The sequence below is a fragment of the Lactuca sativa genome, chromosome 9, assembly GCF_002870075.4.
Source record: "Lactuca sativa cultivar Salinas chromosome 9, Lsat_Salinas_v11, whole genome shotgun sequence".
Taxonomy (NCBI): domain Eukaryota; kingdom Viridiplantae; phylum Streptophyta; class Magnoliopsida; order Asterales; family Asteraceae; genus Lactuca; species Lactuca sativa.
The window spans coordinates 146,773,422-146,779,582 of NC_056631.2; positions in this window are offsets into that span (position 1 = coordinate 146,773,422).

Sequence of the window (6,161 nt, forward strand, 5' to 3'; positions counted from 1 at the left end):
GCAAAGTTTATCCTTTTTCACAATGTTTGACCAACATAAATCACAAGTTTTTAGAATATATGAAACGGTTTAACAACGAAAGATATTTTGGTGTTACTAAATACTTTGTATAAATCTATTGCATGCAAAGTATAGCCAGAGTTTTCGCATAATAGAACTAAATCACAAGTGATTCATTTGATAGAAACGAGTAAATGAGATTTTTACGAAATACACGATAATAACGGTATGTTTACTTGTATTCCTCCCCTTAAAAGAGTATAAAAGCATTTAAAATGTATTTAAAGAGTGTTCGAAGGGGATATGAACTCACTTGATAGTTTGAAGATAGCGAGATGGAAAACCGGACAGAGTTTCGCCTCGGGAAACGGATTTTCCTCGGGATTCTCGGGAATCTCGGGAGTAAAATCGACCCTCGGGACTTGAGCAAAAAGACCAGAGTTTCGGGTTTGAACGGGCACGGAAAACGAGGCAAGATTGTGAGAGAGAGGAGAGAAATGAGCATTTTTCTCGGAAGCCCTCGCATTCTATTTATAGGAAGGCTGAACCGCCTCGGTACGCGGGGCGTACGCTCGTACGCAGCGCGTACGCGCACGTCATGCATGACCGAAGCCTCGACTGCCTCGGCTTCGGATGGGACGGGTCGGTGGGGAGGCGGGTCGGATGGGACGGCGGGTCGGATGGGACAGCGGGTCGGACGGGCGGGTCGGACGGGTCGGAAGCCTCGGATAGGGCGATGTGGACGTTCTGAGGCCAAGTCTCTCGGGTACGCAGCGCGTACCTCGGATGAGGACGCTGACTCCTCTTCGGATAAGGTCCGAATTTTGATTTAAATAAATATATAATTTATTTAATAAAATTCAAAAATTCATATCTTCTTCATACGAACTCCGTTTTTGATGGTCTTTATATCCACGCGTAGGTGAGACTACGCTCTACAACTTTCGTTTAGACTCCGTCGGCAGATTCCGAAATTATTTTTTTATTATTTATATTAAACTCATTGTGTTTAAGGAATTTCTTTGAAAATTCATAACTTCTTTATCTGATGTCGGTTTTTGCCAGACTTTTTACCGCTGAAATACCATTGTCGAGACCTTCGATTCTCGTTTAGGTCATTCCGGCCAAAAATCGCTCGATCTCCGATTCGAGTTTTTAGCTGTCTACTGCTATATTCGGATCTTGGAAAAATCATAACTTACTCATACGAAGTCAGATTTGGACGTTCTTTTTGTGTACGCTCACGGTTTAATGTTATCTATAATTTTCATTTAGATACCTAAGGCTAAATGCTATCGTATTGAAACTTTGCGTTTTTCGTTTAATCGGTGTTGTCGGTTTTGTCGGAAATCTTAGAATGGTCATAACTTCTTCGTCATAACTCGGATTTTAGTGTTCTTTATATATTTGGAAACCTTAAGACGATATCTACTACATAGTGTACTCCAATAAGAGCTTTTGAATAATTCATTTATCGATGATATTCCTATTACATTCCAAAGAGGTTACAAGACTCGATTTATAATGCCCGGAAATAACGGGTTGTTACAACCTGAAGTATAAATAAACATTTGTTTGAAACACAGATGTAAATAAGTTTGAAATGAAACATACAGAGTAAAATGTACAGTTTAATAAGGAGTTTTAAACATATAAAGTGTTTATGAAAATCATTTGAAGGAAACTGTTTGGTAAAACGGCTAATGAGTAGTAAATCATTTGAATGCTGCTTATTAATCACATGTGATTGATATAATAAGTAGCATGATTCTACTTGTATCCCCCCATAAAACATTTAAAAATAGTTTAAAACATTGATTAAGGGGTATGAACTCACCTGCAGTAAGTGATTGGAATTGAACGGACTGTTATCGTAAGGAAGGATCGGACAAGTGCTTGGTGTCAAGTGAAGACTTTAGACACACACAATGATCCTAATTACATATGAAGACATATGTATATAAATAATTAGTGATTAAAACACTAGTTATACAAGTATAAGCATTTTAATGCGAGGAAAACACTTTTGGTCAAGTGCTAGGAGGCAAATGGGTTGCAACAAAGGAGTGCAATGCCTCTAATGGGAGTTTATGGTCAAATGACCGTATGTTTTGGAGTTTACGGCCTAGGGGAGTAAACTCCTGGCCGTAAACTCTCAATGAGGTCTCTAAATGAAGCCTGTCATTTATACAACTAGTTTGGTGAATTGTTTCAAGGCTTAATGTAGTGTTTGGGTGACATTTTCCCCCTTTATAGGGGTTTACGGCGTTGGGACCATATCCCATGGAGATTACGACCGTAATCTCCCTTGGGGGAAGGTTTATGGTGTTTTCAAGCCTCTAATTTAACAAGGAATAATTCAAGGCAAATGTCCAAGGCTTTAGGAGGATTTATGGCATCATTTAGCACCATTTATTGGAGTTCACGGTCCTTGAACATCTTGGGCCGTGAACACCCTTTTCTTGGTGTTTTAGTGGTGTTTGCTAGCCCCAAAGACACTAGGGTACTTGTCCTAATTTGTCTCTTGGCTTAAGGAAGATTTTCTAGGCATTTTGACACTTAAACATGGAGTTCACGGCCCTGGAACATCCTTGGTTGTGAACTCACTTTCATCCATGATTTTAATTGATTTTGGTGTCCTAAACATGCAATGGTGGTTTCTAGTTCGAGTTCCAAGGCTTTGAGGGACTTTGGGACACTTTTAGCCCTTAAAATGGAGTTTACTCCCCAAGTGTTCTTTGGCGGTAAACTCCTGAATCTTGGGGTTTTGGCATGATTTTGATGTTATAAACTACAATCTAAGCTATATTATATAACTAGATCGAAGTACTCACAATTTGGGATAAAAACCCGAAGATCCGTGAGACAGAATTTTGACTTTTCTCTAAATGGAATGTAACTAATGAACCAATTTGGTTCAGAATTCTATTTATAGTCCTGAGGTATTTTTGGCAAAAAATATTTTTATTCCCGGAAAGAACTCTAATATCCTAGAGTATTGGAATAACAGTGTTGCGCAAAACCCTAGTGCATCCACTCTCCTGATATCTCCTTAAGTGTAAATCCTGAAAAACTGTCAAACTTATACCCCAAGTCTGGAATTTCACTGTAACTGTTCTACTTCTATTGGCTTCAAATGGTTTGTACAGAATGAAAATTTCGGGTTGTCACAAACAAGTTGATAAAATATTTGAACAACAACCAATAATGAATGAATTAAATAATGCACCTCAATCTTTGAATTCATTAGATTTTGATTATGATTTGATTTTGGTGTTCCAGATCGTGCCATTGATGCCGAAATTGATGCTGATGATAATCGTGTGCCTGAAGCATCGTAACATTCTGGTTATTCAACTCTGACACAGGATAACAATGATTTGGTATCATCAACCAATTCTTTCAAAAATAACGAAAGACTTCCTGATATGATGAATGTTCAAGTTGAGGGGGAGCATACTTTCGAGGGGGGGGGGATAGAAAGAATGAATGTTAATACTGAGGGGGAGCATCAAAATATTAATCCAATTGTTGAGGGGGAGCAATTTGGAAATAATAAAATGTTTTGAATGATCAAACTGATGTTTTTCATGATATTAATGATAATTTTTCAAATGGAAGTGAAGGATTTGAAACTGAAGAAATGTTTGAAGATGCACCATTGGACTTTAATCCAACATATTCTCCAATGGATAAACGGATTAAAAGCCATCCAACATAGCAATTTTTTGGTGATCCACATGAAGGAGTACTTACGAGAGCTCAATTACGTGCAAAGAATGAGGTACTTAATGCAAATCAAGAATTTTGCATGTTCAATGTTTTTATTTCGAAAATTGAACCTAAATCAATCGAAGATGCTATGGATTATTCTGATTGGTTTGTTTCTATGAAATCTGAACTTGCTGAATTTAAATGAAACAAGGTATGGAGATTAATTCCCAAACATAATGATGTTTCAATTGAGGGCTTAAAATGGATCTTTAAAAACAAAACTGATAAAAATGGTAATGTTATTCGAAATAAAGCTAGGCTATTAGTTAAAGATTCGCAACAAGAAACTACAGAATATGAAGAAACCTTTGCCCCTGTCGCAAGAACTTGAGGCTGTTCGAATATTTTTAGCCTATGCCGCGCACAAAGAGTTTGATGTCTACCAGATGGATGTAAAGTGTGTGTTTCTCGATGATGAACTCGAAGAGACTGTGTATGTTGAACAACCCACAGGTTTTATTAATGAAGAATATCTTGATCATTGTTATATCTTAGATAAAGCTGTTTACGGGTTAAAACAAGCACCACGCGCCTGTTATGCTACTCTTACTAATTTCTTAAATCAATCGAAATTTAAAAAAAGGATCAGTTGATCCTACATTTTTTCGTAAGAAGGTTGGGAATCTTCTAATGCTTGTTCAATTTATATTGATGATATTATTTTTGGCTCTACTAACCCTGCTTTGTCTAGAGAATTTGAGAATTTGTTAAAAAGTCGATTTGAAATGAGCATGATGGGAAAAATTAGTAACTTTTTGGGGTTAAATATTTGTTATAGCAGAGAAGGTATATTCATCAATCAAGAAAAGCATTCACAAAATTTTCTTGAAAAGTTTGGCATGACGAATAACAAAAAGCTTAGAGTAGCTATGGTTGTTGGAAAAAAACTGAGTGCTTCGTTAGATAAACCAACTGTGGATATCAGTTTGTATCGAAGCATGATAGGTTTGTTGCTTTACCTTACGACAAGTCGACCTGATATCATGTTTTATGTGTGCAATTGTGCTAGGTAACAATCAAACCCTAGAGAACCACATCTCACTGCAGTCAAGAATATTTTCCGTTATCTCAAAGGAACAACTTCGTTGGGATTGTGGTATCCTTCAAAACAGGGTTCTTTATTCAAGCTTTTTCAGATGCAGACTTGGGAGGTTGTGATCTAGATCGCAAAAGCACATGTGGCGGATGTTAATTATTGGATGGGAAGCTTGTGAGTTGGCAATCGAAGAAACAAACATGTGTTTTGATTTCCATGGTGGAAGCAGAATATGTGGTTGGTGCGGCTTGCACTTCTCAAATCATATGGATTCAAAGTCAACTACGTGATTATGCAATCAACATGAAGAAAATTCCATTGTATTGCGATTCCCAAAGTGTCATTCGAATTTACCACAACCCTATGCAACATTCACAAACTAAACACATAGCTCTTCATTATCATTTGATAAAGGATCACGTTGAACATGGAAACATCGAAGTCTATTTTTTAAAAACTACTGATCAGCTTGCCGATATTTTTACAAAACCATTGGACAAAAAATATTTTGTGAGGATCATTCATGGCTTAGGAATGTTGGATGCGAATTTTGTTCCTGGACAAATTTTGAAAGAATGAAAAAGGCAAAATGGTCGAAAATTGTCGACGTGGCGGTGACTGTTCATGGTCAATGCTTCTCTTTTGATATCATGTTCATTGGTTTGTCAACATTTTCGTTACTTTTTCTATGTTACACATTTTCATTTGTCAGCTACAATTCTTTTGTTTTCATTATCAAAAATCAAAAACAACAGAAATATTTTCATTCTTGTTTTTAGTTTTCAAATATCAAAAATACCAAAATGATTTTTCATTATTTTTGTTATTTTCATTCAAAAACACAAAAATCCAAAAAAAATTTATTGTTGTTTTATTTTTGTTAATATTTTCAGGTGAAGGTATTAACGAAGATTGTTTTTAGGATTATGCTTGCTGCTTATTTTCGAAACTATGTCCTAGTTAGGATGTTCCTAGAAGCATGCTGCAGCATGTTGACCCAAGCCTCCAAAACTCAATGGGTTTCGAAGCCTAAATGAATTTCTCATTCTGATGATTCTTCCCAACTAGGCTATATTCCCATTAGTGATTGAGCTACCATACTCTACTCAACTGAGTTTAGAGTTTTCTGCTTGGTCTAAAAACAACGGTGGTACATTCGAATTTCTAAACCAACCTTTTTCATCCTAAAGTTCTTTCACGATCACACACTATGAGATATGTCGAAGAGATTTATGGTATAAACCAATCAGGATCTAGACATATCACAACTATGTGTTTATGATCCAATATCATGAGATAGTGATGGAAGTGAAACTCAAACATTCGAAACAATAAGGAATTGACAGGGAAC